General features: G+C 41.1%; 1 protein-coding gene and 1 long non-coding RNA gene across 7 annotated transcripts in view; one reads left to right on the top strand and one right to left on the bottom strand.

Moving 5' to 3' along the window:
• The window catches only part of HOXB3 (homeobox B3), a 59,085-nt gene that overhangs the window by 14,750 nt on the left and 31,863 nt on the right, over positions 1 to 12,472 (bottom strand). For 4 of the 6 annotated variants that reach the window (XM_048830077.2, XM_048830078.2, XM_075123685.1 and 1 more), the window contains exon 2: positions 11,253 to 11,484. The gene's annotated coding sequence lies outside the window, so the exon portion shown is untranslated. Of the gene's footprint in view, positions 1 to 774; positions 848 to 1,651; positions 1,782 to 6,616; positions 6,863 to 11,252; positions 11,485 to 12,472 lie in introns of those variants that run through there. The other 2 variants (XM_048830079.2, XM_075123687.1) reach the window with 2 other exon arrangements.
• Positions 414 to 2,674, top strand: LOC142070197 (uncharacterized). The gene is made up of 2 exons (XR_012666202.1): positions 414 to 501; positions 1,679 to 2,674. It is a non-coding gene; the product is annotated as an uncharacterized LOC142070197 (long non-coding RNA).

Here is a 12,472-nt window from a genome sequence, read left to right as displayed (position 1 = left end):
TGTGGATTCTCCAAAACCCCGAGCAGATTTGGAGCTCCTTTCATGGTCTGAAAACATTTTAGCTGGTGGGATTCATAATAAAACATTGTTCTTATCTAAAATGTTGAAGGCTCGCATACTTACCCATGCCACCAAAATTAATTGGTCAGCTATCGGGGAAAACAAGTAAATTGGCCAGATGTTTGTTAATCACATCTGGCAAATAAAAGCAGAATTTGAGGGGGGTGGGGAGGGAACCCACTATCAGCGTCGTGGAATTTTTAGAAGACATGGGCTTCCAGGAAAAGACTTGCAATTAGGAGCTGCTCCAAGTAAACAAAACTTCTGAGGGCCATAAATCACGCTCACATACATTCTTCAGTTTAACACTCCGCTTTTCCAAAGCGGCGTTTGTAGTTTTTTTCCAAGCAGCGGAGAGGTGCTAACGCTTTAACAAATGTGTCACAGGGAAACCTAGCTGGGAAACACGGACTTTAAAGAAAGCTTCTGTATCCCGTCTAGGTATGAATCACGCAACTTTTCCCTTTTTCTTTTCTTTTCTTTTCTTTTCTTTTTTTTTTCTTGCTCATCTTCAACTTCCCTGGCTATGTTTCGGAAAGATCAGTCTTAATTTGAGACTAGGGAAAGTCAGCTATAGTTCACGTTGACCAATGGAGAAGTCTCTGGCCTGTCAAAGCTTTGGGAGCGATTAATTCTATCTCAGAGCGCTGGAATTCTTAGAGTACGGAAAGGCAAAGTTGCATCAATTTCCACCCCCCCCCCTTTACCTCTTACCTGTGTTAGCTCTCCACCAAGGACTTCAGGAAGAAGGAGAGAAGGGGGAAATCGGCTGCTGCAAGTATCTGAACTGAAGCAAGCACATTAAAGAGAAGAAAAGAAACTACTTTATTGTACCCCAGTGGATCTTGCTGACAGCTTTGTCGGACGGATTTCTTCTCCCTTCCTCCCTCCAACCCCCCCCCCTCAAAGATGCTTTAATTTTTGGACTCACTCGTTTCGAACGGAACTGCCTTGACTGAAGAAAAACCTTCCAAAACCGCGTTAAGTGTTGCAAGGATGGAGACCCCTTTCCAGAATGCCCAGAGATAGTGGGAGGGGTGGGGGAGTGCGGGTCTTGTACTTATTTTCCCCGTTGTGGGGGGGGGGGGGGGGGGGGAGGAATCCCTGGCACCTCTCTGAAAAGCTATTTCTCTTTATAAAGACTTAAAATGTTGCAAGACGGGCATAATACTGAGTGACAAGAGGTGCCGGAGAGAGGAGAACCAACTGGATTCTGGTTTTAGAGGCCAGTAGGAATTGGCCAGTCTTCAATGTCAAGATTCAAAATTGATTCCATATGTCTCGACCAAAAAAAAAAAAAAAAAGTTAAGCGTTACATTCGGCATTTTTGGGGGGTCATTGCGATCCTGTTCAATATTTGTGAATTGCAACTCAGCCTATCAGACTTTTGAGTTTAATCACAGAGGCTGCGAAGTAATAGGAGTCAATGGACATGATCCTGTAGGGTATTTTTAACCTCGCCTAAAATTGAAGAGTGAACAAAAATCTATCTGAAGGATGAGAGGGGTAAGGTTTGCCATCGCCTGGCTTTGGCACACCAAAACGGGGGGGGGGGGGGAGGGGGCGGGAGAGAGGGGGAAAGTCTCCTTACCGATTGTTTTGTGTTGTTTTTAATCAGGGAGATTCTGAGCCTTCCATCACTGATGTCCTATTGGCCAAATGGAGTCACTCCCGTGGACCGAATGGGAAAACATCCATTGACTTCAGTGGGCTTTGGATCCGGCTCTTGGGGATCACTGAGTGTTGATGTGTTACGGCTATTGAGAATGGAAAGGCCTGGGTTGATTTTCAGGAAAGGACAAAAGTTGCCTATTAAAATGTCATGACACAGCTGGCCATTTGACTTGCCAGAGTCTCCCTTCAGAAACTCCTGTTGAGCTCATTGGTGCGAGCATGGAGAGACTGTTACCCTATTTTTTGTCGCCTTCTCTTCCGATCTCGAGATCTTTCTGCCAAGAAGGGCCGAGGTATCGGATTTAACCCAAAATATTCAATGCTATTGAACGAAAATTCTTTAGTTAACCCCTCTCTGTCTTTAAATAAAAAGGAATCAAACCCTTCTGATTTATGGCTCTGATTTTCTGAAATAGCACCTGATTTGGTTTATCGCAGTCAAGTGTTGAAATGTGGTTATTAGCCCCCCACCCCACCCCCAGCAAAAGAAAAACCACCCGGAACTTCAAAGGACACCATCATTATATCCAACCTTTTGCCTATTTAACAGAAAACCAGGGTCTCCTTTCCCTTTGTCTTTGCTCCAAATAAATCTCGTCCCAATCCCTTTTTAAACAGAAATGTATCAGCCAAGTTGCAAGGGAGTGCGCTATGGGTCATCGGCAGTTTTTAAGGCCTGTATAGCGTATACTTATTTCGGACATTAATTGCTTTTTTCACCTCTGCATGTATTTTTATCCGTTTGTTGTTTCTTTTTCTTCTTTTAGACAATACGATTTGTTAAAATAATTCACTCCCTTTGACAGGGCCACAGTTATTGGTGTAGGGGCCAGTTATTTTAACCAACAATGGTCATCTTGCATTTACAATGTAATATTAACCTCTTTTTAAATCCTTTTGTTTTGAAGTGATCACCCGGAATAAATGGATGGCCCATGAATGATTCCTGAATCTTATGTATTTTAAAACAGAAATTGGACAGTGTATAAGGAATAAGAGTTATAATACTGTATACTGGAAATGCATTGTTCATATACTTGAGACCTCATCTGTTGAGTCTACAAGCTTATGTACTGACTGCAGGTATTACCCTGTTCTGTATTAGCTACCGGCTTCCTTACATAGCAGTTCCAAAGAGTTCTATCCTTCCATAATTCTTTGATCTTACAGAACACTCTCTTACAGCCTGCAATAAATTATGAACTAGGGACTTATATTTTCCACCTTAATAGCTGCCTCTCTGGGAAAGAAATGGTGTGTGTATATGTACGGGAGGGTGGGTGTGATGGGGGGAGAAATGTTGCCTTTGGAGATGGCATATGATAACGTAAATATTGATTCTTCATGCTGGTGGATCAAACTTTTCTGAAACGGTGGTAGACAAGAAGAACAGCTTATTGCAAAGAAATGAGCGAAACAATAATAACCTGAACTATTTTAATGACAAGATCAATAGCTCATCAAGTATTTTAAATATTATTCATATCGTTTATAACTATAACACAAGGAAGAATATTCCACCCGCTGCTTCCTGATGCATTCAGTTTAACCGAGTTAATAAAGAAATATAGACAACATTTTTTTAACGATCTACACATAGTTTTAGTCCGTAGGAGAGAGCTAATCACCGAAGTTATATTACCTAATCGATAAATAAACCAATAATGAACACAAATGGGAAAATATGTGTGATTTAATGAGGTAGGTATGGCAGGGAGTTACAAAGATCATGGCTGGGTAAGAGGAGTTTTTGCTGTTGTTGTTTGACCAACCAAAGGGAACAATGAGAGCTCTTTTGGTTGCCCAAATCTGGACAAAACGAAACCCTTTTCATTGTATTACGTCATCCGATGCTAAATAATCGGTAGCCATCGGAGGGACAGAGAGAGAGAGAGAAAAACACAGAGACTAGTTATTGAGAAGGCTCCAGGCAGAAAGAAACCGTTCTTGGTAAATATCAGCTTGATACAACGGTGGCAAATTTCTAGAAGAAAGAAAGAAAGAAAGAAAGAAAGAAAGAAAGAAAGAAAGAAAGAAAGAAAGAAAGAAAGAAAGAAAGAAAGAAAGAAAGAAAGAGCACTGTGAAACTTTCGCCTTGTTTATTTAAAGGGCTCATTGATAAAAATCTAAGTATAGAAGCGAAGAAGATCTGAGGCAACATTACCAATAAGAATAGATCCTACAGCCAGGCTTATCTCAAGCCAAAATCTTTGCATCATATAAATCACAATTCTGCCCCACCCTGCTAGAAACCAGCTGGAAAGGCAAGGCAGAAATGTAAGTGTTATCTGAAATAGGCATCTTCCCCCCTCCCCCACCTTAAATCAGAAGGCTAGGGATAGAGATAGCGATATCAGTAATGGATAAGGAGAGTATATGGTGCCAGGTGAATGGGGAAATGGGATTCATTATAGCCAAGGGTGTCAAAAGCATAAATGTTTGCCACCTTGTCCGATTCAACATCCTGCGGGACCTGAAGCTCTTCCTGACATCTGACTTATTTAAGGGGGACTTTTGCACAATGGCGTCTGGAACCCGAACCGAATAACCCCCCTGCTATTGATTTATACTCCCCTTTAATGCGACTAATGCATAGGGCTGGACGATAGAGTTATGTGTGGTGCACTGTCTGAAGCTTTAATGACAGCAAAGGAGCCGTAATAATAACGATAATGAGAGCGAAATTAATATTTTCGCTCCTTCCAACTTCGTAACTACAGGAGCCTTCCTCAGTGGGCTAATTTTTCATGCTCAGAATCTAACACCTAAAAAACCTAAGACCTAAAAAACAAGTGGTCAAAATCAATTGGAAGCCAACGATTTAAATTAATATATGCCTGACAAAGAATGATGTTGCATTCCTGGCTTGTTCACCGTCCCCGGATCTCCCTTAATATTTAATGAAAGTCGCTGAGTTCCTCTAATTTTACTACATAAAGGTTTACCCTAGCAGACAGAGTTAAATATCACCCCTCATGACGGTGTTAAACTTGGCTCACGGGGGCTAAAGGAAGCGCGGAAAATGTGGTTGGAGTCTCTTTTGAGAATCCGGTGTGAACATTTAATCTTCAACCCTGTTGTCTGTTTTACTGACTCCTTGCATGTTACATATTTAAAAATGCTATTTCCCGCTTCCTCCTTCCCTTTCAACACTCACGGTTTTAACCTATTTGGTCAAGTTTTAAAATGGAAATTCTAAGTGGTTGACTTCTGACCTTCCATTTTCTATCAAGGATGCAAATTCTCATTGATATACACTCTTGCTTTTTAAACAGGTAACATTATGTCTTTTACCCATCAACTCTGCTCTTTAGGAGAATAATCTGCTCCCCAAAGTCTTAACTTTACTGCGCTGCCTCAATTGGTTGAAAGGGATTTACTTATTATAGTTCATATATATACTATATATCAAGTGCCAGTGAAAAGCTAACATCTGTTGGCAAGCTATGCCTATTTTAGTTTCTTGAGGAAGTAGGGCAAGCTTCTGCTCTCATGTACTAGTTTTAAATCCGTGTAATTCCATTGCCCTCAATAGGTTTACTTCGAATTTACACCAGTCTAAATCACAGAAAGCAGGCTCTTCGTTCCTAACAAAATGTGCTTTGTTATCTAAACTCCTGAAACTTTTATCCTAAGGACATTATTTACCTACCTACCTACCTATCATAGCAAGATCTTGCAGCAATGAAGCGGTGCAAACTATTTCTTCTTTGCATAAAAAGAATAAGGAATTATTTGGGGACGGATTCGCTTCCTTTTTGTTAACAGTCTTTGGTAATTATAAATGGGTAAAATGATCAGGTTTCGGAACGAAACCCATAACATCGCTCCATTAGCTTAGAACCCGTGTCGTTAGTTTGGAAGGCAGGGAAGCTCACCTATTGTTTTGTCCTCCACTGACAAAGTAACTTCATTCTCTGCTTGTGATCAAACGCTATCCCTATTTAAGAGGCAGCCGTACATTTTGACTCCCTGCAGCAATTTGATTTTCATTTTCAAATTTAGTTATTTATTTGATTTTCCCCCCTGATCAGCTGGCATACAATGGGACACATCCAGGCTTAAAAAACAAACAAACAAAAAAATCCCAAACCAAACCAAAATAAATAAAAAAAGCCTCAAACAAGCATAAACACGCCTCAACAACCTGTGTTTATGGTGCAATAAAGTCCTTATTAGAGAGGGAGAGGGGACAAGATGGTGAAAAAATGAGGAATAGCTAGTAAAGTGATGCTGCAATACAAGACTCCTAGCAGTAATTTTTATATTAAGGTCCTGGTCTTTTACTAGGTTTATATGCCAATGAGGCGTTCCCGGTTTACCAAATTTATACAAATCTCTCCTTAATTGGTAATCACAGATGCTGTAATTTAAGACCCCCAGCTATAGAGCTTTCATATTAGCTGCTGATCTATTACTGTAAATCGTCTGAAATAATCAACTCCAGGGAGTGGAGCAGAGAGAAATTCTCGCTCTAAAATATCATCGCTTGCACATCATTTTCACTTGAGAAATGATTTATCTTGGACACCGCCATAAACAACACAACTCTCTCACAAACACACACACGCGCACACACAATGGCAGCCACACTGCTGCTGACATGCTTATTGTAATAAATCAAGAAAGGGGGTTTCAAAAAGAGAGAGAGAGGGAGAAAGGTTGTGAGGAGAGAGAGAGAGAGAGGGAGAGAAAGGAATATTCCTAAAAATATCAATGAAATGCCTCGATGGGTATTAACACACATACCACCATGTGAAGAGAAATGGGAGGAAATGAAGACGGCTATTTGTCACATTTTACGACAATAACATTAATAACAAACAATAAATTTACATGGACATATAGACACGCTAGGAATTGGGAAGACCCTGCTACTCACAACAATCCAACCCTCGGCGTGGCTTCTTTCTTCCTGAGAATTGTTTTATTGAAGACTCTTTTCTCTCTCTCTCCCTCTCTCTCTCCCTTTCTCTCTCTCTCTCTCTCTCTTTTTCCCCCCCTCTGCTATAGGCTTGTTTTTTAAAGGACAGTTGAATTTCACGTCAGACACAAGGAGACCATGTCTGCGATGTTCCTGACGAATACATATCTATTCTGCAACCTCTGCATTAATTATTTAATGAATCACGTGATCTGGAAGGGGGAAGGGGGTCTCTCAGTTTCATACTCAAAGGACCACTGTGACCTTCCACTGGAACAGTGTTTATCCCCCCCCCCCCCCCCCCAAAAAAAAAAAAGTTTAGAATTTAATGTAACATGCTAGATCTACAGAGATATTCTGGCTACCTAGTTATTTCTATAAACATATATGCATACTTGCACAGGCGTGTGAACGTGGGATGAGTGTATACACAGCACAATATACAGTAATATACATATGTCTGGTAAAGGACGCAACGTTAGGGTGTCCACCCCCACTCCCCTCGAAGTTTAGAATATTTAAACACTTTCCCCAATCCTGATGCCTCTTTGCCCTGCTAGGCACATAATGCTTTTCTCCCTGACATTTTATTACACTGACTAGAACAACAGTTTTAGGCTCCAAAGTCCTCTGAGGATATTTATGCTCATGGATCCAGATTTTTTTTTTTTTTAAGAATTTCCCATTAGGATACAGGGCAAGAGCTTCTGCTGTTATTGTTTTGTGAGTCTTTATTGCATTTTTGAAGTCGGTTTTGGCTCTGAGCTGAGATGCCCCAAAACGGAATCCTGGCCAACAAAGGAAGCTGCTTATAGTGAATGTACAAGAAGCTGCCTATGGACCAAATCCCAAGCAGGCAATGCCTCACTGACACAAAACAATGTGCACACGTCTGTATGTAGCAACATACTTACATATGTTTACATAAACACAGGCACACGGATGTACAGACATAGCTGCGACACTGGTTTTCTTTCAGCCCTGCAAGGAAGCTAAGATTTTTTTACAAATCTAGCGTAGGGGTCCCTCATCCCATTTCAGGTGCTAAGGATGACGGTCTCACCTCCTCAAACAATGGAATGGATACAGGGCATAAGGAGCCACTGAAGATCAAACAATAGAACCGTGTGAGACCTGGAGTAACAGACAAGGTGGAATGCGTTTGACTATAAAGCTCTACTCTTGCAAGCCTGGGAATACCTCTAAACATAGATAAAATAAAGATAGGCATGGAGGTTTAGCGAGAGTTGTCCGGCGTTTAATAATCCTCTCTCTAGGAAAGCAGCTACCTGAAAGAATACAGTTTAAAATCTAATTAATAAAAGGTGAGAAAATTCAAACCCAGCGTTCAATCCAGGCAACATTTTGAAGTGGTTGTGATGGCTGAAAGGGCTGTTTAAAGCTTCAGGAAATGAATACGGGAGCAAATTGCCTGGAAAAGCTTCACACTTGTTTTTAAAGCATAGACCTTATTGTGTGAAATTTCTTAAAAAAACCCCAAAACCTTCGGCTAAAAATTCTGGGTGAAGGTGTAATACAGAGAGAGAGGAACACAGAAAAGGAAAAGTGAATGTATTCTCTCTTTTTAAAACATCCTTTCGGTGTCACTGTATGTTGATAGAGGAGCAGTTACCTAATAAAGCAAACTTCCTTCACCCCTTAAATTAGATGATTTTTCAATTTGGGACATTATCAGAGTAGGAGGGGGTAAACTGAAAAGCCACACACTTTCCTTCAGTGGAGCCCTTAAAAAAACAAACAAACAAACAAACTATCCCTCATCCGAATGTTGCTTGCCCCAAAATAAACAAACAAAAAAGGAAAAATCCGGCTGCCTTTTTTTCTAAGAAGAGCAACTTTCGCTAAAAGTTCAAAGAATAGGAAATGCGGCCATAAACAGCACCCTCAGCCTCTGAGGGGCTATCATCAAAGCAGCTTTCTTTCGAGAGATAAAATGAGCGTTTATATAGTGAGAAGGGGAGATTGATTTACGAATTTAAACACGCCAGTTTTATTGGAGATCATAAATCTGTCAGGGGGAAGGTGTTCAGGCAGAGAAACTCCCAAACTGCTCCCACCACCCAGGTCCTTACTCAAAGAGGAACATTTGAAGGAACCCGAACACTGCAACAAGGTGTCGATACACCTAGACACCTATAACATAAAATTTTTCCCGGTGTGTGTTTGAAAGTATTTGTATATAAATACTTTTCCCCACGTATATTTATATTATACAGAGACAATCTCGCGCGTTGTATTTTAATAGATAGATAGATAGATAGATAGATAGATAGATAGATAGATAGATAGATAGATAGATAGATTTAAATGCCCTGTATCCATGTATATGTATATATATTTGCTCTGGCTTCCAAATAAATACATCTCAGATCATAATGGCAACTAGACAAGCTATTCCAGTTGGTTTGATGCAATAGACTTTTGGTCCGGCTTCGATTTCAAGACGCAGGCGGAGCGAACAAAGAAGTGCATGGGACAGAAAGGCCATGTCCCAAGGAGACACCTTTCAGACTCATGCTGATTAAAAATATTTACATTCTTCCACCAGGAACTAGGTCGGAAGAGTAAAATCTCAGAGCGATGAGTCGAACCATCAGGTGTCATATCGAGATCTAAACGGAGACTCCAAAAGACACCTGGCCTGTCTCTGGCTGGGTATGTGGCTTTAATACCTGCTCATGAACGATGAGTCGTTCATGCTTTGTTTCCCAAGGTTCCCCTGACACAGCTATGAAGCGGAGTCGCCCCTAAGTCACTGAGCACCGCGCCGATATAAACAAAGGTAGCGGGCGTCAACTCATGTATTGAAACGATTCTAGGTGGCCAGCAAGGTCGGGAGAGGGCTACCAAATGTCTGACGGAGCCCTTAGCCCGTCTCTCCGAAAACAGTTCTTCATCCTTCGCCGTTTAGAGTTCATCAAACCCCGGAGTGACTGTGTAAACGCTGCCCCGTGTCAATATAAGTGTTCCTCGCTATCAGGACTAAGGGCCATCGTGAGCCACCGAAGGCCACAATTTGCAAAGGAGCGAGGTGGTTTCAACAACATTCACCGATAACCACCCTTACCGTCTGCCCTCCTGTAGCCCCCCTCCCCTCCCCTCCACCACCATCAAAAAGAAATCCCTGACTGCATCAGCAAATATCACACCCCTTTAGCAGATACAGACGAGCTGTGAAGGGCTTTTGAGAGTGTTGTGGGCTAGGAGCGGGGGGAGGAAAAGCGGGGGCGGGGGGGGAGAGAGGAGACGCTCCGAAACAAAGGATTTTCTGGAAGGGAGAAGATAGCTGAGGTTTGAGGAAAAGTGAGAGGCGTTTGGCTGGGGTAGTGTAAGGATCCTTTTTAGAAAGCCCTCTCCTGAGAGGTAAACAAAACAAAACAAAACAAACCCAAGTGGCCGAGCCAGCCCAGAGATCTTTCCCCTTGCACTGACCGCAAGCTTCCCGACTCTAAAAAACTCAGCTGCCCTTTGTCTTTTACAGTGGAGACCCTCTGTGCTTTGAGATGAAACCCAAAGCCAGGAAGAGAAACAATGCATTGTGACCAGATTGAATATAGAATGACTAAGACATTAAAAGCCAAACAACCAAACACAAAAAATCGGATCGTTCTGGGACGCCTTTCCTCTGCATTCCCCGCGCTGGCCCAGCAATGGCAACATTAAGAAACAACCATGAACACGCGTGGTTTAAAAGATTCTTTCCGGAGGTGCAAAGTTTGCCTTAGCCCCCGTCCAGTTCGACGCTGGAAATGTTACACAGCACAATGTCCAGTCTTGGAAAGGTCAAGGGGTTTGAGAGGTCAATCCTTGGCTATAATACTCAGCTAATCAGTTAGAAAACGTGTCCTTTGGGTGAACCCTCTATGCGATCTGTGCTCGGCAGCTCAGAATTTTGCCTCAATTTATTTGTTTATTTTGCCTTTCAGCCTCCCCAGTAAAATGCAAAAAGTCTTGAAACAAACAGCAATCAGACAAGCGCGGCTCACGCAAACACGGTCTCTAAAGGCCAAACCCTTCCACAAAACAACTTTTCTAAGCAGAAACGAGAAACTCAAAAAGTCTGATTTGGCTAAAGGATTCGAACACAGTTATTCCTCCAAGGAACATCTGACACACGAAAAAAGAAATCATCTACCAGACTGATCTTTCCATAGTCACACGTGACGTTTGTACAAAGCCCTTTAATTTAGGTTGCAAAGCTTCAAGAAGGCAAAATAGAACATGGAGGAATATAATTTGAAATAGCAAGGCTGTCTTGGTCACAAAAAGGCCAATGTCTGAGCTATCTGCTTTTCCTCTGTATTCCATGAGATAAAAAAATTATCCGAGCAAAGCCAAACTCTATAGGATTCACACCATAAAATGGAAAAATACGGGTTTTTAGCATCCCCTTTATATGTAATCCATTTGATATCTTTCTTTTCTCTCTCCCCCTCAGACAAAATAAAATGAGGAAACCGAGGAAAATCCCGTAAAGGATTCATGTGCCCCCCCCCCCAAAAAAAAACAACTTACTCTTGAAAAGAGGCAATAAAACGATCAAAAATGCATGCCAAGCAGTCGGTTCTTTTACCTTGTGCATTCCCACATCCTTTTTCCAACGCCCAATAGATGGTATTCATGGTTTGAGTGGTTTCTTCCCAAGTGAGAGTTGTTGTTTGTTCCGTTTTGTTTTCCAAAAAATAAATAAATAAATAAAAGTTTTCAACTTTATGATCCAGATTTTTTTATTGTTATTATTCCCCTTGAAGATTTTTGTAGGACTCCGGGTACTTTTTTCCCAACAGACGGTCTGCGGAGATTTGCTGTTGAATAACAATGGGGAAAGGATAAGTATTTAAAGAAAAGAAGTGATTAATGATTTTCTGTATAATTCTCGCATTTTTCTTGGCTTCTGTCTGCTTATAATGGCTGTGAACTTTTAGGTCCTATAGAAATCTTCTTTTCTCCCCCTTCAATTCTATTCATACTTTCCAGCTTTGATTTAGTTCTATAGAAGTTGCATTCCTAACAACATATGCTTTTTAAGAACTGTTTTGGTACCCTTAAGAGCATAGCCTCTATCTGAAAATTGCATCGCCTTTACATAGGAAGCAGATCAAAGGGGGGGGGGGAATCAGCCATCAAAATAAGTGCAGTCCCGACCACCCCTCATCGAAATAAAAACTCGGAAGGTTTGCTCTTTTTGCCTTTAAAGGGGCAAAAGTTAATCAAATACATACACAACTCCGTTTTTCCAACACAAGACGTGCAGCGGCTCTGTGTCACATGACCATATACATATTTCTTACAAACTGTTACAAAGTCAACAGAGTAAAAGACGTAATGGGCGATTTATTGAGGTGTGGGAGGAAGGAACAACTTTTGAAGGCAGTTTGTTTGCAAGGTCTGAGTTAAATTGCTGAGTACCCTAAGAACAGAAATAGCCATTCTACCACTTTAAATATCCCAAGCCAGGTCTTTGTTCTTAATAACGTGGTGGGGTATTTTAATCATGACTTAGAGGCCGAGACAAATTCATAAAATCTCATAAATAAGCGAAAACCATTTTCTTATTGGGAATGATTCAGAAAATTATGATTTTCTTTGTATGGTCTAGAGGCCTCCTTCCCACAAGCACACCCCACCCCTTTCTTCTTCTTCTTCTTCTTTTTTTTTTAAATGTAACTTAGAACTGGAATGTTATTTCGCCCTGAACAGTATTTTCGATACTTTCTATGAGCAAGAAAATGAAAATTAATACAAGAGCTGTGGCTCACAAAAGAAGCCATTTGTCTTCTTGATTATCTATTT

This window comes from Caretta caretta, chromosome 27 (genome assembly GCF_965140235.1).
Source record: "Caretta caretta isolate rCarCar2 chromosome 27, rCarCar1.hap1, whole genome shotgun sequence".
Classification (NCBI taxonomy): Eukaryota; Metazoa; Chordata; order Testudines; family Cheloniidae; genus Caretta; species Caretta caretta.
Note: the sequence above shows the minus strand (reverse complement) of the source record. Positions and strands in the feature narration are given on the sequence as shown.